The sequence below is a fragment of the Lates calcarifer genome, unplaced genomic scaffold (genome assembly GCF_001640805.2).
Source record: "Lates calcarifer isolate ASB-BC8 unplaced genomic scaffold, TLL_Latcal_v3 _unitig_210_quiver_1826, whole genome shotgun sequence".
Taxonomy (NCBI): Eukaryota; Metazoa; Chordata; class Actinopteri; family Centropomidae; genus Lates; species Lates calcarifer.
The window spans coordinates 2,113-28,674 of NW_026115989.1; the positions used below are offsets into that span (position 1 = coordinate 2,113).

At 39.4% G+C, this 26,562-nt stretch overlaps 1 pseudogene; it reads right to left on the reverse strand.

Moving 5' to 3' along the window:
* Positions 1-253: 253 nt before the first annotated feature.
* Positions 254-26,401, reverse strand: LOC108892203 (unconventional myosin-Id-like; annotated as a pseudogene).
* Positions 26,402-26,562: the final 161 nt, after the last annotated feature.

Below are 26,562 nucleotides of genomic sequence, written 5' to 3' on the forward strand. Positions count from 1 at the left end.
TCACAAAAAAGAATATTTGCTAATTCAGTTCATTTGTTTAAATTCAAGGCAAAAATCAAAGAAAAGAAAAAGATAACTAAAAACAGGAAGAAATATAATGAATCGCTGACAACAAGGGGCTTCTCAGTAGATGTAACATTTATATTTATATGTCAAAAATTATTTATTTCCTCTTTCCTTTTTGCTCTGTCAGAGGAAAAATGCATCATCATTTTACAGTTTCAAGCTGCCACATCAGTACCTGAGTGCTTAACATATCCTCCGGTAGTCAGACTCTTACCTTCTGGAGGAAGAGGACGATTCTCTGGACCATTTCGGCTCTCTGCTCCTCCAGGCTGAAGAGGGTACGTGGTGTGCGGATGAAGACCTTTGTTTTGCCATAGGCCACATCATGGTCAAATCCACACCCCTGCAGGAGCCTCTTCACTGCATCTTTGTCTGATGGCAAGTCATGATTTGGCCATGTAAACTCTGAGATCATCTTGTATCTGGAGGAAAGAGAAAGTAGTTGTATGAGAAAACAGAGCAGTGCGTAGCTGATCAAAATAAATGGACATTTAAACTCTAGATTACTGCAGGAGAGAGCACTAAGTAGGATCTGGATTTATACAGCAATTTTCTGCTCACAACAAAGTTGTTGAACAGCCTCTCAATATATCGTGATCAGCTTTGTTGTTAATTCATTCTAATTATAATTTGTCATCAGTATGTTGTCATGATTGACAAAATTGTAGCTTCTTAAAGGCCAAGTCTTTTTGTACCCATGCAAGCAGTGTGCATGTTCCTGTTCTTGTAACTTTGGTGATCCCTATTTTTTTATCATCACTCAAATCATACTTTAATAGTCTTTAGAGTGCCTTATTTTCTTTTCTCTCAACTATTAACTTTATGTTTTTAAGGCCTGTGAAAGCCTGTTGGAAGAGTTATAGAACTGAGACTAAATCCAATCATAGACTGATGAATTTAAACTTGAACTTTATATTCAGATTTATGGATGGTCACCAGAGCTGAGTTTGCCCAGAAACAGCTTTTGCTACTGTTGCACTAAATTTCCCTCCAGTACTGATATGCACATCAACAAAAATAAGGCTCTTGTGATTTGAGTGGGTTGTTTGGAAACTGAGAGACACTCCACAAAAATTATGTATTTCAAAAAGTTGACAGTTTAATGACCGTGACTTTAATTTATATATTTAATTACAATTAATTTAATTAATGTCATAAAAAAACATTCAATTTATTATATTGTAAGACCGTGAAAACTAGTGAATTCTCACACTTGAGGTTAATATCAAATGTTCCGCCTTTTCTAATCACTGCAGCTCACAACATGAAACCTTTATTTCATGTAAAAACTTGGAATAACAGAGATTATGAGGGTATTCCAAGACATCAATAATGTTCTCTGGCTTCCAAGAATTCAAAGATCCCAGAGTTAACAGACTGAGCCCTGTATCATTTCACAGCTGAATGATTAGCAATGCTGTGATGTAATACCAAGTCCAAATACATCAGTGTGGAGGATTGGAGTAACAGAGCTGCATGACTTGTTAGCATGTTATGCAAAAGACCTAATCCTCCATCCACCACGATAGTTTCTATGAGGGCAGTGGGCAAATGTGACAGCTGGGAAATAAGGGCAAGTGTGTGTGTGTGTGTGTGTGTGTGTGTGTGTGTGTGTATTATTTGTATACTATTTGGGTGTGTTGCAATATTGTAATGCTCTTTGGGTCAAATTCTGGAGAGATATTTGGCGACTCAGGGACTTATAACCAAAAGTAAACCCAAAAGCAAAACCAGCCTGTCAGGCTTTAAGATCCCATTTATTACACAATGAGCACAGCATGTGTGAGTGAAGCTTTCTGGGTGTTATCAGATGTGAGAGACTCAATGCAGTGACATCTGTGCTGTTGGGTTGTTCCTGCTTCTTCTCCGCAGGGAAACGTGAGGTGATGTTTGAGACTCTAAAATTGAGTCCTGATCAGACCTGACTCTCCCTCTTCTTTCTCTTTTTGTTATGAGCTCAGGGCAGAACATCCTTTAGACACATGTGCGAGATGTTACATATCTGTATTTTATAAAGGTATAAAATGCATCATGTTTGGAATTGCCTTTTGTATGAAATATCTGCCTTTTACAGTATAGTATTATTACCTCAACTTGAAGATTGCGCTGATATGGGTTGCAGCTGCCAGTAATTCAATCATTAATCAATCTTTCAATTTATGAAGTGTCACAAAAATAAGTCCTGAGAGCCCCAGGTGATGACTTCAGATGTCCAACAGTCAGTCCAAACCCCAAAAATATTACATTTAAGATAAAATAGAAAGAAGAAAAAGAAAGAAAGAAAATCTTTACATGAGTGGCTGATGGCAGGGTATATCTGCAGGGTATATCTGCAATTTTTTTGTTTGATTAAACAACTGCAGCAATTAATTGATTATTAAAACTGCAGCTAATTCATTTTCTGATCAACTAATGGATGGAAAAAAACCAAACTGCTTCAGCTCTACAGATAAAATTATAAAAAAACTGAGTATCAGTACTCGGCTTGCAAGCAAATTAGTGCTAACTGCCATGTAAACAGAATTGTAATGTAAGGTGTTTGAAGATCTGCATGAATAAAACATGAGTTCTTAACGCAGATCATTGACTAGTTACTTGTTATGTTACCACATTAAAACAGTCATTTTTCAGTATATTAAAATGTTTTACATCAACAACGCTTTCTAGTAATTATGATCCAATTTCAGTGTTTTCAGGCTGCTTTTAATCAAGGTCAGAGGACAAAAATATTATGCTAGCAGGAAACTAACAGAAAAGATAATGATAAGGGGGTTATTTTGTATTGGCTGCTGGAAATGCAGTTGATTAGCTGTGAGATTAGATTAGATGCAGGCTGATTAGGGTTTACACCCCCCACAGTTAGGACTTGTCATCTAGTATCTTGTAATTCGGGGCGGGGGGGACATTTAACCTTCAAATCACAACCCTGCTTCACCAGCACAGTCTGAGTCATTGTAGACCAGGTCATAATACACATTTACTTAATACATCTAAATGATTTGACAATGCATCAAATTATGAATTATAATTGTGGTAATTTTTCTCAATGGCCTGACCTAATCAACTGAACCACATTAATTCACTGCTTACTGAGAAAAGGTGGCAAGGCAAGTGGTGCAACTTGATCAGGGGGATTTAGTCTTCAAGTTAATGACTTGTACTGTTCAAAAGTGACATTTGTTTTTACAAAACAAGGTTTATTACTTTCAAACTTGGGCTCCTCTGTGACTAAATGAATAATTCTGAGGTCTTTCTAACCTTATAATGTCTCTGGTAATTCACAAGAAAACCATTTGTAGTCAAAATGTATCACTGTCTGTGATGTCTAAGATTCATATTTAATTTTTTTTTCCATTTTAGAAATGTGTCATATTATGATAGTTTTGACGACCTCTGCGGCTGTGGCTACCCCAGTCTGCATGAAGTACCCTTGGGCAAGATACTGAACCCTGATTTGCTTCTGATGTGTCATCGGTATGTGAATGTGTACGAATGTGTTAGAAAGCACTTTGTGTGTATAGAACAAGTGCTGTTTGAATGTGTTTGTGAATGGGTGAATGTGACCTGTAGTGTGAGTGGTCAATATGAAAAGCGCTATATAAGTGCAGTCCATTTACCATTTACCTCTTACGTACACAAGATTGACCAAATCTGAGAGGCACTGTTAGTACTTTTTATAATCTTGAATCAGGTTTGGATTTGTGCACTTATCCAGTTAGTTGTCATCACATCTGTGGGTGGCACTGGAACAATTTAACACCTGGATCTGTATGAATCCTAATGAGCTGCTCTGGGCTTGAAATATTGTAATTTTTTTTCATTTAATTAGAGCTGAAATGATTAATCTAGTCAGAAATTACTTGTTGAATCACTTCAGTTCTTTTTTTATCCTCTCAAATAAGAGGCTTTGCTACTTTTCTCTGTCATATATCACAAAACATTAACAACCTTGGGTTGTAGATTGTTGCATCAGATACAACTGGGAATCTGGAAATGTCACTATGGCCCCTGGGGATTCATAACTAACTAAGGAGCAGAGGAACTAACTGGCTAATTAACTAATATGTTGTGGCATACCTCTGTAGGAAGCGAGGGTATGTCTGTCTGTAGGCAAAGCCGGCACGGCGCACTCTGACATTCTCCAGGAGGCCGAGGTATTCCACCTGATGGCGGCAGCGTTCCTGCTCGAACAGCAGAGGGGACTTGACGTCGTTAGGCTTGATGCAGCGAACATAGTAGGGCTCCTGCAGAGCGGGGTGACAGTGAGTTACTACCACTGAACAAGTATTTAAGAGTAGCAAAGTTGTTCACAAAGCATTCACAACCTGAAGCTGCTCTGGTCACAATCATGTAGTGTCAAATAGAAACTTCCATAATAGTTTATTTGTGTCATTTCACATTAATGTGGAGGTTATACATGGATAATAACAATGTTAAATGCAAATATATTTATGTGATTAAGGAATTCGTATGATTTTGTTGTAGAAATATGAAGCAAACATGTTTAAACTGTTAATTATACAGAAGCTAAAATGATCATGCAATTAACTGATTTATCAAACTACAGAATTATCAATAACTACTTTGATAATCAATTAACCATTTTTGCCTATTCTTTAGGCCTCGTAAAATGTGACAGCTCCAGCTTAAAAATTGTCATAATTTGGTGCTTTTCTTCCAATGATGTACTTTGGATTTTAGACTGTTGTTTGGCCAAAACAAGCCATTTAAGACACTTTGGGTTCTAGGAGCATTTTTCATTAACAATTACCTGATTAATCAAGAAAAAGGCTGTTAGTTGCAGCTTACGCCGTGTCCCTGTTGGTGTACACACTACTTCCTCTGACACTGTTATTATTGATAATACTAGCAATATGGTCTCAAAGTAAGACATAAACAGCCAATTTTTACTATTTCAACCTTGATAAAGACCCTTTAAAGTTGAAACTAGCTGGCATTTTAAAGAATGTACCAGGCTAAATAAAAGCTCTGAAAATAATTCTTATCCTTGCTCTGTCTAAGAGTGTCTGAAGAACTGTTTCTCTTCTTTTCACAGTGGTTTTAAGTCTAAGCCTTTTTCCTTTATGTGGTTGAGTAACATGTCTGCAAAGGTTAAAAATAGCCCCTTTGCATACAATATGTGACCAATCTGCCTTCATCAGAGTTCTATAATAAAGGTTTTATATTATTGAAATCCACATAATCTGTGCAACCTTGGATTGCTCATCAAATAATTAAGCAGTTCCGGCTCCTCACCTTGCAGGCCAGATTCTCCACCAGAGAGATCATGGAGTTTTTGAAGAGCGTCGCAGCTGTCAGCGGCCGTTTGGTGACCTCAGTGATGCTCAGTTTGCCCTCGGGCCACATCCCCTTCAGTACTGGGTTAGAACTGGACAGACACGAGGAAAACATGAAAAGCAGATCTGTATCAGTAGACGTTTGCAATACCTACAATATTATTGAGTAACCAACATAAATATAAAATATTAGTGCACATTAGACAGGTCAGGAATTACCAGACCTCACATTTATATTCAACAGAGGAAAAACACCAGAGGATTGAAGTGGAGGAGGAGGAGGATGAGAGCAAATTAAGAGGAGATTAGTTGTACTAGTGCTGTGCTGTACTTTCTGAAGGGGTGTCATGTAATCAAAGTGCTGCAAAGAATACAGTGAGGAGTGTGTGGAGGTGATTTAAGCAGTCTGTATTACTCTGTGTGCGCACGCGTGTGTGTGTGTGTGTGTCACCTGTTGTATAGCAGTCTCTTGAAATCCTGGAACAGAGTGTCTTTGTTCTTATCAATAAAACCAACCACTGAGTACCTGTGAAAAGAGAGAGGCAGGTAAATGCATCTGCGTACATACACACACACACCCCTACACACTCTTTCTTCATGTTTGTACACACTGTCCTGCTCAGTGTCTTTAACCAGTGACACCATAACTACACGATAGAGAACTGTGCTACTATACACTAAATGAATGTGAGCGGTTAGTGATGAACAAGCTATAAATAACAGAGGTGTTATACCCCATGCTGTGAGATGTGAGGTGCACTCTGCCTCCTGCCTGGTCTAAGTGGCTCAGGGATCAGTCAAGGCTGCCAGTCAGGCCCTGCTCCTCAGTCTGAGTCATCCCTTGGGTGGCAGATACTTAACCCTCACAAATGGGCTCAACATGTTTCCCTGAGAGCACTTTTTGGGGGCTTAGCATGTGTGATTTATTCATCTGAATGGTGCCCAAGTACTTCAGGGACTGGGAAGTGGTGCTATCATTTTTAGGGGGACATCATGCAATGAGGATGTCAATTAATGTTCAAGTGTGTGCACCAGTGTGTGTGTGTGTATGCGTGGATGTGGTAGTGCATGTATACTACTGTTTGTGTATGGTTCTCCTTAAACCTGCAATAACTGATTCTTTTGGCCACCTGAGGACAGCAGAATTAAGTAGTGAACACAACACTGACACATCACTAGCTGTGTTTTTGGTCTCTACCATCTCCTGAGGGAAATATCTGGCTCTTTAACTGCTAAATGCTCCACTATGTTCACCAGCTAACTGTGTCTGTCTGCTATTTGGTGCAGAGCATGTAGTGCACAGCGGGTTTTTGGAGCTTTTTCTTTCTGGAAACAGCAGTAGTTGCTGCCAAAATCGACACTATAGGAGCAGTGAGGGTGAACCAAAACAGTAAAGCTGCAGGTCAGACAGCTACACAATGAGCTGAAACTCACTATAAAGTGGAGGGGAGCAACAAAATTCAGCTGATAATTCTCTGTAGGTTTATCACTACACATGACCCCTTTCACTTTGTCAATTGTTACACTGTCATCAAAAAAATGATTATAGCCATATATAGCTGCTGTTGAATGTGAAGTACAGGCAAACTGTTGGCTGTTCTATATTAGACATTACAAAAGGCTATTTTCATGTCATTATTTTGTGTTATTACTCTGCTGCAGATTCAGTGTGGACTTTGTTTGTCCTGTGATTTGGCACAATTCATGTTTGTGCACCTTATTAAAACAGTACATACTGTAGCTTAAAATAGCATCCAGGCTGAGTAAATGGTTTGTAATGCCTTTTTGTAATGAACCGGACAGAAAAACAAATTATTCTTTATTCACACTGATCAGCACTAATCCACATTTTCATTCAGGGTTATTTGATGTTTGCCTCTTGTTTGAAAAGAAATAATTGTAATTCAACATGAAATTATCAAATGAAGCCATTTAGGGCCACGAGACTAGTTGTGTTCATGTACTGTCGGCCATTTTCACCCCAGTGAGATATAATTTTAAAAAGCAGACAAAGCCTGCATATTTACTGAGTCTGACTAAAGAATCATGTTTAAATGTCATTAAGTTCATAATGTGACCTTGGAATCTCTGTGAATGTTCTGCTGCTGTTTAATATGTGTTACATGTTTGTGAGATCCATCCATGTTGCTGAAACTGCAGTAAAGTTTTGCTTCTCTGCTAAAATGTCTTCCTTTTTTATTATTTACGCACAGATAATATACTTTGGATAAAATATAGGCAACTATGATAAACAATTTAAGACAGCACAAATTTTCATCAACATTTTACACCCATATCCTCTAAACAAACACTATTCTGATGAGGCTAAAGTTTTACTTGTGAATGAAAACCACAGAAATAAACAGGCAATTCTGCACAAATCTAGTTTTATGTGCGCACTAAAATGGATATTCTCCAAAACTTATATTATTATTATTATTATTATTATTTATGACAATATTTGACATTAACTGGTAAAAGGCATTACACAAAGTAAGTGATCAAGGGAATTATGCATTACTAACAGGGTGGTGGAAAATATTCAAATTGAGAGGTCAAAGGGATAGGCAAAGGGACCTGGGTCATCACAAGAATATTTGGTCAAAATCTAATCACAAAGTGTGAATGACTGGTGTTCCCACATCCCTCAACAAGCATCAAGTTTCATTTAAGAACCCCAGCATCCATTTGCTCCTGAAGTGTTGCCAAAAGTACATGACTGTGGTTTCAGTGGGATGCTTTGAGGCATGAATATGTAAAAATGTACAAATGTGGAAAAGAGGATGAATCACCAGTAAAAGCTCTTCCTGAATAAATAAAACTTTAAGATACTTACACCACGTCTCCTGCATAGTGCCTGATGCGAAAGTCTCTGTCAAACTCCAAACTCTTGTCAGTTGGTGAGAGCTGCAAAGAGGAAAGCAGTGAATGAGCAACAGCAAAGGTTATCTCAGAACACTGTATTAAAAGAGCAAAGCCTTTAGTTAAAGAAAAAGAAATTCACAAGTCATCTGAAAAATAACTGATAATGCTAGAATTAGACTGATGTTTGCTTTGCTATCACAATAAGTATTACTCAAATTCAAATCTATCATCACTGGTTTTTGTAAGTCTTCATGTCTCAAGCCCTAATGAGCAAATTGCAAGTCAATGTTAAGCTGTAATTTATTATGCAACAAATTAACTGGACAAATTTAAAAATAAAAATTTCACTTTCTCTGCCACTTCAGACCAAATTTCAACATTTTCTTCCTCCTCTTTTCTGGCTCCCCCTCCCCTGTTCTGAATAATGTCCAGACATTAAAGTAACCAGTTTCTTTGAGATAATATATGAAAGCTCTTCCAGCAAAAAAGAGAAACAGTTTTTTAATGTTGTTGCAAGTAATTATCGACTGGTCTCTGAATGTTGATCAAAGTTGTGTTAATACATACATTTATACTCAGTATTCACAGCTGAAGCCAAGACCTCTTAGTGCATAGATCAAAGAGTACATATATATATAAGATGTCCAGCTATGCATGGACTACCACCAAAACCTGAGACTTGAATGTTTTTAAGTCCAAGTCAAGTAGCAGCAGTTAAGACCAAGTCCTTGTTTCACAATAATGATCAAACTCAGAAATAAGATCACTCTTACATTTTTACACAAGTTTCCCAAGCAGAACTAAACAGTAACTGCACACTGCATTGTCATTATTTTTGTATTAGATCTGGGGCTGGGAGGTTCATCAATTTCAGCCTCCAACAGCTATGAAATCAAGACAATTGAGATAAAACAATGATTGTGCTGCATCCCATTTCACAATGATGCTCTTGTTTCCTTTACAGCATGCGCTTTGGCCCATCCCTAAATCCACTCTCAGCCAGGTTTGGTATATTTAGTCAGATCAAGCAAAAATGATGGAAAGACAGCCTTTGGTCAATCAGACATGTAAAACCAATTCATCTGTTTGGAAACACTTTGGTTTCGAGGAGAGCTTTGGGCTGCATTGTTAGCCTCATTGGCTGCACATCCGGCTGTTTTAACCTCCCAGGTTCAAGATGTGTGGCCTTGCCCATATCATAGCTTAGATAAATAGTCTATCCTTGGAGATGTGCGCTAAACTTAATTTCAAATTGTCCAAAGTCTTACATTACCCTTTGTTATTAGTTTAAACACGTCAGGTTAAACTTACTGCTACGAATGATTTGCAGAATTGTTAAAGCTACTGCAACAGCAGACGCAGTGGTGCGGAAAACACTCATGCTGTCAGAGTGGATCGAGACTTACAGGAAAGAGGAGGGGTGGGAAGAGGAGCTAGAGAGAGAGAGTAAGACAGAGAAGAACGTGCAAGACTGTGTTGAATAAAATTCAAGAATGAGGGCAAGAGAGATGGTGAGACAAACACTGAGGAAAAAAGAGGAGGAGAAATTAATATGGTGTGATAAGAAGAGACAGTGCAAGCAAAAAAAAAAAAAGAAAAAAGGAGAGAGTGTGAAAGTGTGTGTGCGATACTGATGCCAGTATGTAGGCCAGTTAGCAGAAGAGCAGAGAGGGAGGAAGCATGAATGGAAATGCAGAGAGGACTGCTGCAGCCCTGCAAAAGCCTCTGATAAGCATGATAAGGCTTCTTGTTTCATCCAAAACTGTGACAAGTAAGTTTGTGATGTAGAGGAAAGTTGTGTTTGTGTTTGTGTGTGTGTGTGAGGGATTCACAAAAAGTATTTTAATAACTTCGGAGATTAGAGTGTGACATAAGTGAAGAGAGGTATCCTGCACTCTCATCACAATCCCAAGAAGAACAGAGGAACAGAAGGCAGAGATTAAAGCTACAAGAAACAAGGAGGAGAAAAAACTCTATAAGCCCCTTGGGACAGATGTCTAAAAAGTAATACAGATACAGAGGAGAAACACAGACACAAAACTTGTGGAAATCACCTACCTACCTATAATTTATGTATAATAACTTAATTTGAAGTTGCAACAACTTATGAGTTTGGGAGGTGTTATGTAACAGGACCATTTCATCTGCTTTGTTGAGGTTTGTTCATATTGTGTCACCTATTCTGTACAGAAAGGTATTGCTGCCACACCAGCAAAAAAGTGCCAAGTTATAACGTGATAGTGAGTTATCACATTATGATGTGAAACAAAATTATCTTGTTATAATGTGATAGTGATATGTATTGATTTTTCTGGTGTGGCAGCAGTACGTTTCTGTAATTTTGTTATGTTACATTGAAAATAGAAATTAAAACAAAAAAAAGAAAAACAGAGGCTGGGCACAAGTGTGGAAAGAAAGCAAGAAGGGAATACACAGTAAACAAATAAAACTTTTACAGCCACACTTCCAACATTTCACACAGATGCTATTTCTGTCAGCCAAGCTAATACTGTGTGTCCCATTACTTTATGAAAATGCTGAATGACTCACTGAGGGCTCAGTGCTCTCAGACAGGACTCCCCCCCCCCCCCCCCCCACACACACACACAAACTCTCGGGCAATAAGACAGTGATAATAACAGAGGGAACAGTCCTATGAGAGGAAATATTGCAAACACAAAAAAACTCACAGACACAAAAAGATTTACCTCAGGGAACTAAATGAATCAGTCAACCTTGATTTAGGTCCAAAAGCACAAAGACTCCACAGTAAATCTTTGACAGGTCCAAGTGCACTTTAGAAACCTATTGAAGCACTGAAGTGCCCCCAGTAACAGTTTTTTATTGTCATCAGCAACGTGTACAAAGGAAAGAAATCGTTATTAAAAAACATTATTTAATGTACATAATTAGCAAGACACCACACTGCATAATTTAGTGGCTTCCAGTGCCATTTCAATAAGCTCTTAATGCTCAAGATCTTAATTTTAAGCATGTCTGGACTCTCCCTGTGGGCAGCAAAACCAAATTCTTCCAACTGTCTAAAGTCTAGCCGATAATCTATTAGAAAATTCAAAACACACACTTTACAGAGGGAAACATTTGCAGGAAACACATACATGAATGCAGACAGACACAGACACACAGAACAGACAGACAAACAGATGCACTATCAGACAGACAGCCTGCATCTGCTGGAAGCCACACCGCCCCTCATCCATCACAATCAGTTACACTCTATTACACACATCGCACACACAAACACACACGCACTATGGTGCACACACATGAACCAGACACACATCTTGGCAGCTTTATCATTAGCACCTCTGCTGCGTTTGGGATTCAGCCTAATTTTAAGACCGAGGGTGTGATAAAATGGTGGTGGCAGTGTGTGTGTTTGTGTTGTGTGTTTGTGTGTGGAGAAGGAGGGCAAACTAAGAGAAGCCAAACAAGGTCAGAATAATGAGAAGAGGAAGTGAGGAGGGGAACAGATTTTAGTCAGATTTTATTTTTATATAGCGCCAATTCACAACAGAAGTTATCTCGAGACGCTGTACATATAGAGCAGGTCTAGACCGTACTCTTTATCTTATAAGATTTACAGAGAAAAACCCAACAGATCCCACCATGAGCAAGCACTAGGCGACTGTGGCAAGGAAAAACTTCCTTTTAAGAGGCAGAAACCTCGAGCAGAACCGGACTCAAGGTGGGCGGCCATCTGCCTCGACCGGTTGGGTTTAGACAGAAAGAGAGGGGGGTGGGGGAATGGGGTAGGAGAAAGACAACATTGCACATACACAGACTAAGTCAAAGTGTAAATAGTAGTAGTAATAATAGTAATAATAATAATAATAGTAATAATTATTATTACAGCTAAAGGAATAATAATGACAAACGATGGTACATTAATAGCACTAACACTATCAATAACACTAGTAAATGTTTTAATTATTGTTGCATCATGGGTTGAGCTGGATCATGGGAGCAGCAGGAGACTCTCCAGCTCTGGAGGCAGAACCCTGCAGTGAGAGACAGTAGAAGAGAGAGAGAGAGAAGCACAGCCTGGGCAGTAATGTGCTTGAGGGAAGAACACACAGTTAAAGTGATGCAGTGATATTAAGACAGTTAATAATAATCTCGTCGGCAGGACATCATGGACAACATTTACTAACTATTAATCTTAACTGATGCATTGAGACTGACCCAACCCGCCAAGGAAAAAATGGTATCCTGAAATAGGAACCAGAATAATGTGCTAGTTAAAAGTTAAGGCATAAAGATGAGTTTTTAGTTTGGATTTAAAGGCCTCAACTGAGTCAGCCTGTCTAATATCACTAGGGAGGTTGTTCCAGAGGAAGGGGGCCCGATAGGAGAAGGCCCTGCAGCCTGCTGACTTCTTTTTGACTCTAGGGACAGACAGCAGCCCTGCACTCTGAGAACGCAGAGCACGCGAGGGAATATAAGGGTTAAGAAGATCAGACAGGTATGAGGGGGCTAGCCCATTTAGAATTTTATAAGTCATTAAGAGAACTTTAAAGTCTGATCTAACATGAATAGGGAGCCAGTGAAGGGAGGCTAGAACTGGGGTAATATGGTCAAACCTTCTCGATTTGGCCAGCATTCTAGCTGCAGCATTCTGAACCATTTGCAGACTTTTAGTGCTAGTACGCGGTAGTCCTGAAAGCAAAACATTACAATAATCCAGTCTAGAGGAAACAAAGGCATGGACTAGAATTTCAGCGTCTGCCATGGAGAGAAAAGACCGAATCCTAGCTATATTGCGTAGGTGAAAAAAGGCGGTCTTTGTAATGTCTTTAATATGCTGATCAAAGGAAAGAGTACGATCAAGTGTGACACCCAGATTTTTGGCTGTTGTACTTTGAGGGATAACACAGCTGTCAAGGGATATAGTTACATGATCGAACTGGTGTCTATATCGTGCTGGGCCAATAACCAGCATTTCTGTTTTGTCTGAATTAAGAAGCAGGAAGTTTTGAGACATCCAGCTTTTAACAGATGACAAGCAGATCTCTAATTCCCTAATTTGAGAGGCATTATCAGCCTTTATAGGCACATATAGCTGGGTATCATCAGCATAACAGTGAAAATTAATTCCATGACTCCGAATAATTTGGCCAAGAGGAGAAATATATAGAGAGAAAAGCAGGGGGCCAAGAACAGAGCCCTGGGGTACTCCATATTTCACATCAGAGAAGGCTGATATGGTGTTATTACAAGAGACACACTGAGTTCTGTCAGATAAGTAAGATTTTAACCAGCTGAGGGCCACGCCAGAGATTCCAAATCTATTTTCCAATCGGTCCATGAGTATACGGTGATCTACAGTATCAAAGGCTGCACTAAGATCAAGTAATATGAGCATAGAGGTGGAATCTGAATCTAGAGAGAGTAGCAGATCATTTACTACTTTAGCAAGTGCTGTTTCAGTAGAGTGAAAGGCCCTAAAAGCAGACTGATACGGTTCAAATAGATTATTATCAGCTAAATGAGCTGAAAGCTGCTGATACACCACTTTTTCTAGTATTTTAGAGAAGAATGGGAGATTTGAGACAGGCCGATAGTTACCTAAAGACCCAGGATCAAGGTGTGGTTTCTTAAGTAAAGGTTTAACCACAGCTGTTTTAAAGCTAGAAGGAACAGTGCCAGTCGTCAACGATAGATTCACAATATTCAGCACTGCAGGGCCCAAGACTGGCCAGAGATCTTTGGAAAGTTTACCTGGTAAAGGGTCAAAAAGGCAAGTGGTGGGTTTAGAAGCTAGTACTATCTTAGATAATGAATCAAGACATATAATGTCAAAATTCATCAGAGCAGAAACTCTCTGAGACTCAATATGATGGACAGCCGGTTCTGCAGCAGATGCTGGAGAAACTGAACTGATTTTTAATCTAATCTCATCAATTTTACTGCAGAAAAAATTCTGAAACTCACAGGCAGTAAAGGGCGAGCAGCTAGGAGCCTGCTGCTTTTTAGTGAGTTTAGCTACAGTGTCAAAAAGAAATCTAGGATTATGTTTATTGCTATTGATTAAATTTGAAAAATATGCTGCTCTGGCAGTAGACAGTGCATGCTTATATTCCAGAACACCCTGGTGCCACTGGAGATACAGAGCTTCTGATTTGGATTTGCGCCATTTGCGCTCTAATTTCCGACAGGCCTGCTTCAGAGCACGTGTGTCGTCTGTGAACCAGGGAGTGGACCTCTTTGGCTGTTTAATTTTAGTGGTGAGAGGTGCAACTGAATCAAGGAGACTAGACAAGGTTGTATTCAAGTCCCTGGTACAGTTATCAACAGAACCAATTGCTGTCGTAAAAGGGGCCAGGACCTCTGGTAGTTGTTCACTAAGAACAGTTAAAGTTGCGGGACCTATGTGTCTGGTGGAAGATATATTAGAGACAATTTTAGGGGGACAGACTAGAGTTGCATCAAATTTGATAAGAAAATGATCGGAGATAACCGATGTGACAGGAGAGATGGTCAGATTAGACACCTCAATCCCACGGGAAAGAATCAGGTCTAGAGTGTTACCACCACAGTGAGTGGGTTCATGTACAGACTGTGTGAACCCGAAAGTATCAATAAGTGCCAAAAAAGCTATATTTAAAGGATCAGAGGCCTTATTTAGGTGAATGTTAAAGTCACCCATAATTAGGATATCATCACTATATGTGACAAGACATGATAAAAAATTTCCAAATTCATCTAAAAACTGTGAGTAGGGGCCAGGTGGCCTGTAAAGTACCACAAGGTTGAGTGGTTGCAATCTATTTCCCTGGTCATGGGGATCGGAAGCTACTGGAGAAGGTTTCAATACTACAGCCTCGAAGGAGTTAAAAGTGACATTAAGAGCTGAGGTTAGACCAAAGAAAGACTTATAAATTAAAGCGACGCCCCCACCTTTTTTCGTAGCCCGAGCAACATGTGCGTTGGCATACTCAGGTGGGGAAGCTTCATTTAAAGGCAGGAACAAATCTGGTTTAAGCCATGTTTCACATAGACCAACCATATCCAGATTATGTTCAAGAATCAAGTCATTTATCAATAATGCCTTGGTAGAAAGTGATCTAATATTTATGAAGCCAAATTTGAGGATCATATTGAGCCTGGAGCTGCTGGTAGCAGCCTGGTGTGGCAAGGTACCTATAGATGAAGTATTAATAGGAATGAGGCATCTAGTGCTTCTGTTAGGAAATTTAAGTGGCCTTTTATTCAGTACTTTATGGGACCTAGCACTGTCACCAGTGGCAGGAGTGGTGTTTTGTACATGGTGGTTTAGAAACTTAGGAAACTTGTGAATAGTACGGCGGGGAATGGAGACAGTCTCAATGCAGTAGATCAGGCTATCAGTCTGAGCATCTAAAGTCTGCAAATTATCCTGGTTAGATTCATCATCTAAGCTATCTAAGCTCGTGGACTCCAAAACCGCACCACCTAAAGACCTAGCAGGTTCTCTACTCACCTGCGACCTGCCGATCACTAGTGTCTTACTGTCAAACCCGACGTAAACACCTGTCTATATTCCTAGATAAAATAGCAGCGCCTGCTCCAGTAGGATGCAGACCATCTGCCTTCAGCAGGTCAGGACGGCCCCAGAAAGAAGGCCAGTTATCCACAAAACTATATCCCTGCTCACTACAGTGACGAGCCAGCCAGCGGTTCAGAGACGTTAATCTACTGTACACCTCATCATTACCCCGCATGGGTAAAAGACCAGAGACAACTAATCGATGCCGACACATCTTTCTAGCAGACTCAAACGTCCTAGCTAAACTAGCTTTGGTGACCTCAGACTGCTTCATTCTAATGTTATTGGTGCCGACATGAATGACAATGTTGCTATAACTAGGTGTGCAGTGTGCCTGAGCCCCCTGTTTCTCCCTGCGTGATGCCAGCACCCTAAGATTATCCTCAATGTCGGAAGCTCTGAACGTAAGCGTGAACCCACAGACAGGGCAGACACTTACATTAAGACTTACAATTCAGAAGAAATAATCTAAGGAAAAGATTGTGTATCAATATGAGACCCATTTAGCACCTATATTATAATATTATAAGATGTTTTATGATATCATTTCTACCTAACTGTGATGGGCATTTGTCACTTTTTAAAAAATATTTTGATATTTTATCAACAGATTTGACCGAGAATCGGCTAATCTAAGAATGTTTATACTATTAATGTTGCCAACACACTTATTTTTTTGTATAAGTGACAATTGTTTTACAGTGTTTCAGTAACATTAAAGTTACATTTAATCATGCAAAGGTTTCTGTTGCAAAGTAAAAGTATTTTGCGCTTCATTGTTTATGAAAGAAAGTTGACACCTGCAACTAAAACCTGTGCAAGCATAAATTGCTTTCCCTTTAAAAATAACTGTAGAGCACACTGTACTGAGGTCCCACTTGTTCCAGTGGAAATGGTAGTGATGCTAATTCAGGCAGTAAAACATAGTGATTATGCTGAGCTTCAGGCAAATTGCTTCATGAATGTAAAGCAGGAATAGCGCTGAAAAAGAGTGAAGTCAGCAGGCTTTCCCAGGACTAACCAAAGTTACAAAATGAAACACGAGTAGCATGTGCTACATATAGTACTAGGGTTACATCTGCTGATTATTTTTCCTGTTATTTGTTTGGTCTATTAAATGTCAGACCACAGTGAAAAATTATGTGGTGCTGTAGTTCACAGTTTCTTAAAGCCCACAGTAATTGTGGTCATTGGGATGATTGTTTTGTCTGAAAACCAAATAGTCCAAAACCCAAAAATATTCAATTTACAAAAAAGAAAAGCACAAAATCTTCACATTTGAGAAGCTGGAACCAGAATATTTAGCATTTCTGCTTAATCAGTCATCAGAATTGTTATTTTTTTCACTACATACTTTCATTTTATGGTCAGTGAAGTGATCATGAGTGAAAAGCTATGAAGATTCAACCTTCCAAGGATTTCTTAGCCTTCACATCACCCTCTTCCCTCATTTGAAATGGATAATCTGTACAAAAGAAGTTACTGATGGTCAGAGAGACAGATGAATTATGCAGCTAGAAAAGGAGTTTCAGACACAGCGAGCCACTGAAACTAGTAAGAGGTACTGAAGAAAGAGCCAAGGTGACACGATAAAAAAAATAAAACAATGAGCTTTAACAGGAGATACAGAGGAGCAGGAGGAATGTTTTCAATTTAAATAACTAAAATAAAGACAAAGACAGAACAGAGAAGGTGAGTTGGAAATGGGTGGGGTTTTGGGGGGAAGATGGGGGATATATAAATTAGCTGCAGAGAAAAACAGACAGGAAAACTGTGAACAGAGGGAGAGGTAAGGTGAGAAGGCGAGAGACAGAAAGAGAGAGAAAATAACGCGAACAGGATGGATGGACTGTCTCAGGTACTGCAGCAGCACCCGGTGTTAATGTGACAGGAAGCTATGATAAGATGCTTCCACACAACATTCGCACCTTTAGCTCTTACTGCTGTGACACATCTTGAGTTGTTTGAAGAGAAAAGACACAGATTACAGGAACCAACCACTGCATGTTTTAACTATAGAAACTGAAGTACAGGATATTGAGTGTTTTTTTTTTCCAAGAGAATGGTGTGAATCATATGTTGCAGCCTATAAAGTCACTAGATCTCATCCACCTATGAGAGTTTATGGAGAGACCTGTTCAACAGCACTCTTCTCCTCCATCATTAAAACCGAACAGGATAGAACATCTTTTAGAAGAATGACGTTCATCCCTCAAGCAGAGTTTAGGGAGACTCAGAGAATAAGGACAATGACATGAAACTTCTCTGAAGGCTCTTGGTGAAAGGACATGTTATTAATGTATTATGTTGGTACTTTAAGAGATAGGTTCAGTCTATCTCTCACTCACTCACATGTATATATGTCCAAAGCAAATGTATTTGGTCTGTGTAATTGTTCCTCGTGTGCATATTGACTGTCGAGAGATTCCTTTCTCACACAATTTAATGTAACTGATAAGAATAAAATTCCAGACAGACTTGAAAAAATGTGTGTTATTTCCCAAAACAGCAAGATGGCTACTAAGTTTGAATTATTATTACACTATTTATACTCTGGTAGCTATCTGTTATCTCTGTGTTTATTAGGCCAGTGTGGGTAAATCAACACACAGGACAGATTTATGGTAATATTTGAAATACAATGAAATGACCTATTTTGTCAGGTAATTAATTTACTGGATCACTCAAATGACTGAAAAAGAAAACATTTTCCATAAGATTTATAGTACCATGATCTATACTACAATATAGATATATAGACAAGAAAATCAGATTTCTGTAATGTGGGTAAACCAACCCTTTATTTACTACTTCAATAATTTAAGCCCCTGCACTCCAGAAAGTCTTTTACTCTGGTAAATCGGTTCATTAAGTCTGACTGAATTAATTCAAATCACTTTTACTCATGTTATTAACAATTTTAGTCCTCAGAACAGTTTCACCTGATGAAATGTGCAGGAGTCCCTAACTTGGCGAGCCTGTGATGTTGAACTGTTGTTCAGCCATTTTTCTGTGCAGACAAAACAAAAGGAGTCGATTGGTTGAACTTCAGCTAGAACAAACTGTTCTCAACTTTTTGTTGTCCACACACATTGATTACTGTGACACTCCAAGTATAAGACAACTCCTACCTCAATCTGACCCTCCCTGACTCTGCTTCTCTCCCTCCAGCACCTGCTGCAATCATTTCCCCAGCAATCCTGTTTGCCACCTGTGCCCTCCTGCTCTCTAGCCTCTGGACTAAACAACCATCGACAGTACAAGGGCACAAGCCAGACCTCCTGATGAGCAGTGTCTGACTGTCTCCAAACCCGTCAACAACTCACAGTGGGTACTGTGGGAGCAAATCCAGGCGGCAGATGAGGAGATGGATTTTGTGTTTCATGCCCAGTGCACTGAGTGGCAGCTGTCAGGGTATTAAAATACTGAGTATCGAGCTACATCCTCACTCTAAACAGACAAATATATTAGTACATCTCCTCTAAAACCCATCAAACTGTCCTGATGCTGGACTGCTGGCTACTATATCCACAGCTTAATGCGCTTGTAAACATCAATTAGGTGTCCTTATGTGTCCTTTCAGCTGCTGCTGACCTTGTGCCCCCCTGGAGCTAATGACCACAGAGTCTCAGTGATTAGCATCACCAACACATGGCCCATGAAGGCTTTACCAGTTAGCACAACCCTCCTACATGCATACATGTGGCAGGAGGTGGAGGACACACACGCATACACATACAACACATCCTATTAGTATGCTGTACCTGTACATGCCATGTGCTGAGATGCTTGTGCAAAGTAAATGTAAAAAAAAAAAAAAAAGTTCCAGCAGATAGAAAAATTTGGGGAGAAAAATGACAGAGGAAGTGAAGACAACAGAGAGGTACTGAGGGAGGCATTGTGAAAGAAAAAACTGAAGAAAGAGTAGGGAGAGACAGGGAGATGTGTGTTGACGGTTCCTGCAGGAGCTAATGTGTCATCAAATGATTAACATGATTAGCACATCTGGTGAGATCAAACACACACTGAGAGGAGATGCAGCAGCACTAGTAGCACTCCAGTCAGCCAAAAACAAAATCTGAGGCTGCAGATGACACAGGATCACCAAAACTGGACAATTGAAGACTGGTAAAACGTAGCCTGGTCTGACGAATCTGTAGTCCTGCTACAGGACTACAGATTCGGACCCGATCAGCCTTGTATCAACAGTTCAGACTCGTAGTGCTACTGTAATGGTGTGGGGAACATTTACTTGGCACACTTTGGGCCCCTCATTACAAATCAATCATCATTTCAATGCCATAGCCTCTCTGTTGCTGACCATGTGCATCCCTTTATGGCCACTGTTTACCATCATCTAATGGCTACTTCAGCTGGGATGTGGTAGCATGGGAGATTAGCAGAATGAATGTGCAGCTGACAAATACAGAAATAATGTGATGCTATCATGTCAACATGAACCAGAATCTCAAAGGAATATTCCCATCAATGTGTAAAATCCAAATGTTATGTTGTTCCTGATAAAGTATTTGATGAGTACATTTTTGTGAATCCAATTTCCTTGTTACTGTACAGCTACTGTTTATGGTATCTCATCTTTTCATGTGTTTAGTTTGCTAGTTTTTGGATAGTGATGGGGCTCTACATCACAGAAGAAAACGCCATATTCAGGCAATAAGACACTAAGAAAACTAAAGAATATCACCAGCCAGTTTGGTTGTGGTGCAGAGACCTAAAAATAGATTCAAAAACTGAATGACTCAAGTAAACAAGTATGCAGTTTGCTGGTAGTAGGTCAGCAAGAGTGAAACATTTATGAAACCAAATAAATTTCAGTGTGATGAAAGTGTAGAGTTTAGCAAAGACAAACTGATGGAAAAAAAAGAAAAAAACTAGAGACGGTTAGATTTTACAGCATCAACACACAGGCAAAAATCACAGTGAAGCATCATTCACAGCACACTATATTCAAGCATTTCCCTTTAGGTAAGACATCTCTGTAAACAAGCCTGTGACTCCCATGCATCAAAGGTCTCTGATTAATTCATAACAAGGCTGAGAAGCTTGGAAGCCAGTAAAAAGAATTTATCATCAGCAGACTGCAAAGCAACAGGACATATTGAGATGTGAAAGTGCAGTTTAGAAGCCACAGCAGACTGAATCTGTTACTAATATAAACTTTCTTTCCTCTCATTGCCTTTCCTCTCCTACTTTTGATGCTATTAGGTCTCTTCAAGATTGTCTCTATATGAGTATATGTACAGGTTTTGTACACTGTGACAGCCATGTGTCATTCCATGTGGTTGGGTTATGTTAATTTACTGTGCACACAGGCAGCATCTAATGAATGAGCAAGCAGGATGAATGGCCTGGACAGGGTGTGCTATTTGTGCGTTAGAGCATGTTTGAGCTGTAGACAGGTAGACAACAATGCAAAGACAGAGTGAAGCATCATTCTGCACTGAAAGGAGGGTGAAAGCATAACTGCAGACACACAGCACAGATCGTGTTACAGAACATCTCCTGGAATAGATCTCTGTCTCAGTCTCTTCCTATGCATCTCTCTTTTCTGTCTCCTTATTTCTTAGCAGTAAGCTCTCATAAAAGTGCTGAACACTTAAGCAGGAACTGATGACATTGAATCTATATATATTTTGTTTGTTTTGTGGCAGTAAGAAATGGTTGGCAGGACTCAGGGTTCCTTCTTCACCTTAGAAAACAGAAGCTTGACAGTTATTTGGCAACTGACTTCACAGTTTTTTCTGAAGTTACAGTATTTTGCTTTACAAAGTAACACAAGCTGCTTTAAGCTTGTGTTAACCATTTTAGGGTCTGATTTTCTAACGCTTTTCTCTTGAATTTGGTAAGATATTGCAAACATGTTCACAAACAAAATCTTAATTTTTATCTGTTAGCCTGCTCAACCTAGTTGCCAACATTTGGTGCTAGACATAATGGCTTTGTTAGAGCTTTTTGGTAAATTAATTCACTGTTAATATCAAAATATGGATTAATGAAGCCTTGATATATATACTTAAAACATGCCATGAGTACAAGTGCTTCAGCGAATATTACACACTGCATTTCCACTCCCTGTTTTCATACTCTCTTTTTACTGGGCTCAACCACTTCTCTCCTTGATGTGCATATCTCATTTCCTCTCACATTTAATTCCCAGTCTCTCCCTGTGTACCCCTCTTCCTCTTCTCTCCCCTTCTCTCTCTCGCACTTCATCTTTTTTTCAACCTTCACACTTTTATGCTGGCAGACAGACTTGAGAAGATGTGAGCTATGTGGCTAGAAAGCCACGGCAGGTCTTTAAAGTCTGCAGAGCTCGTGTACACTTTGTACCCTCAGAGCCTTGAAATTTTCAGAACTTTCCCAAGAGCTAATTTGCATCATGAGTGTGGGTTAGGATGTCTATTTTGGGTCACAATAATATACAGAGAGAGAATTTCCTTCTCTTTTTTCTTTAGCTGAAGGTAATTCAGTAAAGTCATGGTTCCACTCTGCTTCTGAGATTGAAAAGCTAATCAAGATCATCTGGAAAGTAACAAGAATTAATACTATAATTTAGAGCTGTTACATCTGAAATACACAGACAACACGTGACAAGAGCAACATGAATCTAAATACTACATTAATACAAGTAATAACGATTAAAATGAAGATAAATAACAGCACACTAAAACTTGCACTAATATTATTAATGAGTTCATATTATTCAAGTCCACAGAATACATTCAGGTTTGCTTGACAGTAAAGAACAGGTACAGTCAATCTCTACTATCAGAATATCTTAAGGTAATGGATGAAAAAGGCTGCAACTTTTACTCTGACCACTGAGTGGTGCTGAGAGCAAAATGTCTAATTAGATTGCACTACCTTTTCAATTAATGCCTGTGAGGGTCGTTATAAGACAATCAATCAACCTCAATATCAATCATCACAGTAATCAGTCACCCTAAACCACAGAAAAGGAGATTATTCTTGTCCAAGGTTTCATTCAACTCCTGTGGCTCTATTGTGTTCACCTTATACATCCAGTACACCACCTCTGATGCTTTGAATTAATGTTTTGATTCAATAAATTCTCTGGAATGTACTTGTATGTACATATTCTTGGTCCAGGAAACCGACTAATAGAATCTGCTTAACTATTCATTACTCCTCCACCATTTATTGTTCCAAACTGCAATGAAGACCATTCATAGTTAGTCTCTTCTCAGAAAAACAAATTCCATTAAGCACAATATACAGCCTAGACATTGTGACATTACAATCTTCATAACTGGACAGTCTGATGCTGGGTTTTTATTTTTGTTAAAATTTTGAATTTGTAAGTGATCATCTATGCAAAAGTTGATCTCTTTGCTCCAGTAAAACATCCACTTTGTGTTTCTCAGATTCATTTTAATGACAGCAATATTAAGTGTTATGTGTGTATGTGGAAGGCTCATATACTCTGGCTACATTAATTTTCAAGAATGCTAATAAAAATGGTAATACACACTGTCTGTCCCTCCCAGAAAATGGAGATGTACTAAGGGTCCTAACAATTCACACTACTTGCTGACAAAAAGTCCATTATGTTAATGTTGCCTGGCAACAGGACACCAGACAGTACAGAAAAAAGATCTCTGGCTAATATTGATTCATGCCAATACTCGTTCTTGGAAGTAACAGATGGATCGCTGTACGTTTCAACCCCTGATTTTACATGTCTTTTAAACTTTGCTGCCAGAGGAGGAGCAGGTCAGAGAGCAGCAGAAGGGCGACAGTAGGGAGCATATTGACTCCAAGATGATAGGAAGAAGGGAAGCTTCACCAATCAATAAACCCTGCAGCACAGTAAAGTCTTTACCTCATCTTGATTCAACCTTGCTTCATTCAGTTTCCTCATCATTGTGCACTTTATTCTCTGAGAAACAGTGTCTGCAGGGTTCAGCACCCATTGGGCTGGCTCAATATTCTTTTCTTTGCATCGCATGGGAACGTGTAGCTGCCAGCAAGTCTTTGAATAAGCTCTCTGACACAGTGCCTCACTTTGTGGCCTGTGTTTTTATCTGCACTGGACAGAAACATATACAGATGTTTGCATACCACTTGTCACCATCCACTTTCACTGCATCACCATCTTTCTCCCTGTCTTCATCCCAGTTCTCTGTTCCTCTGCTTGGTTTCCTCATAAATTTGTAAATACGTCCCCTCCACTTCCCTCCACCACCCATTCTAACACAGCAAAGCACCAGCTCCATACACTCCCATTGGCTGGCAGTGACATCACTTGTGCAAAGTGTTGAGTCAGACTCCTGCTCATTCTTTCTCTGCCAGCTGATGCCCCCTTGTGTTGTCAAAGAAAACTGCAGGCATCAACTCTGCTGTGGTTTAAAGTCTATTCTTGGCTGTGCTAAACACCTTTTTACATGTTTAACATCAGCAGAGAAACTCAAATACACTGACTCCAGGTCAGTGACGATGAGTGACTTTTACCCTGTTTAAGCCATCTGATCCCAAACACAAAACCTGGATGTTAAATTAAATTGGATTATGTCTTGTCTGGCCTCACAGACCATTAGAGGAATTAGATTGTAAGCCTTCCTGATTATTAAACAGGATCATGTTCAATCTCTTCCTCTGGTGCTAATGGTTATTTACTGGACGGTGTAATCTGCCCTCTGGTGTTCTCAGGTTACCACAGCCATATCCTGCACCATCACAATATAACGTTCAGGGTTTGTTGATTAGTTTAATGTTTCAGCTTGTTTAATTTTATTCAAAAATTGTGCCAGCAATCTATGATAAAAATCCACTGTTGTGCACCTAAAAGTAGACAATAACTTGTTTTTTACAGAGAAAGCGATTGACTAATTTGTTAATCTTAGGTATTTTAAAAAAACTATTACTGCAACTAGTGTGCTCAGTAAAAGAGAAAGGAAACATGAGAAGGAGTACGATGGGTGATACAGATGACAAACTAGATTCAAACCCATTAAACATGCCAAGAATGCTAGACCGCATTTTGTTTTTGGCCCCCCCACGCAGCTAGTCATGTACTTTAATCTAGTTGACGTAAAACTTTATGAAAAGACTATTTTCATTATCGATTAATTAAACAGAGCAGTTTGACGTTTCTGCCCAAAAGACGACTTAAATGGCTGATTTATCATCAAAATAGTTGCTAGATCAGACATATATTTAGTGTTTCCTACCTTGCGGCTGGGGTGGTAGTGGGCCGTGTTTGGCCAGCTTGCCATTGAGTCCTTGGAGGAAAACCTCATCTGTGACTTTGCCCACGTTCATACAGGCCTCGTCCAGAACAGAGAAGATGCCCTTATGCTGCTGCTCCACTAAGTCCACAATGATCTGGTTATTGAAGTAATCAATCTAAATAAAGAGAACATGTTATCCTGTTATGTTACATATTAAATATCAAATAATAAGCCCCAAGGATGGCAATAACAAATGAAAATGAAAACAGACATTCCCAACCATAAAGTAAAAACATTAGGACAAAAAAAAATGTCCTTCATACATGTTTCCAAGGGATGCCTTCTCTCTGATACTCTTCCTGTTCCTGCTTCAGCACTAGCTGGATGAACAGCTGCTGTAGCTTTTCATTGCAGTAGTTGATGCAGAACTGTTCAAAGCTACGGCATAAGAAACAGAAGAGATTAAATCTTAATACTGATTACTATTAACTAATATGAGGTTATTATTATTAGGTTATAAAAACAAAAACTTACAGATGACAATTGTAATCCTCACACAACCAAATAAAATCAAATGTTTAAATGGTAAATATGGATAGTTTTTATATTGGTGGAATATCCTCTCATCCTGACCTGTTGTTCTGGAAAATCTCAAAAACCGTAGATGTCCAGCACCCCAATGACAGTGTTCTTCCCGTGGACTCTGGCATCATAGTTTTTCACCTCAATTATGTCATTGATTCGTCCCACAATCCAGCAGAACAGACGCTCATACATGGCCTGAGGATGACAAAAATATTTAATGTAAGATGTGTGTAGTAGATTAACTGGCTGCTAGATGGTGAGCAAGCACCTTGCTCATGGGCACAGAGTAGTCTACCACACAGTTGCAGAGGGATAGCTGGAGTTAAATGTCAAAATATCAGTGAGTCAGACTCTGGTTCACAGCCCACAGTGCTGGTCTTGAAGCTGCCTACATACATTGCTTCCTCCACAGTCTCCAGCCTCTGTCTGGAGTCATAACATTGTGACTCATGTTTGTGTGAATCAGTGTGAACTGCAGTAAAAATATCACCAAGTGCTAAGTGAAATGTCACAACCCTGCAGGCCTCAGCAGGCAAATGTTGTTTAATCTTTTTTTGTTTGTTTTGTTTTGTGCAGTGCTGCCTGAGAAGACGACAAACAACATGTAATTCTTCTGTGTTAACCTTGGCTAGAGCGTCCCGTCCATAGCTGGCCTCTTGTGCCGTGTGTTGTTTTTCAATGACATCTCGGCCCGTGGCCACAGTGCGGTAGAGCAGGGCCTTCTCCACATTCTCCTCCTTAGTGGAAAGCAGCTCCCTGATCACAGACACCAGTTTTGTGTTCTCTATCAAGGTCACATCACCATCCACCCCGAATGTCAGGTTCCCCTAGAGAGAGAGACCAGAGAAAGAAAGGATTTCTTAGTTTGAAAAGAGTTAAATGAGAAGACTGACACTATGTCTATCCATTACATATGATGCTAGAGCCACCAAAGATTTAATATGTTAATTTGTAAAATTTGGACACGTTGACAGACTAACCACCTGCT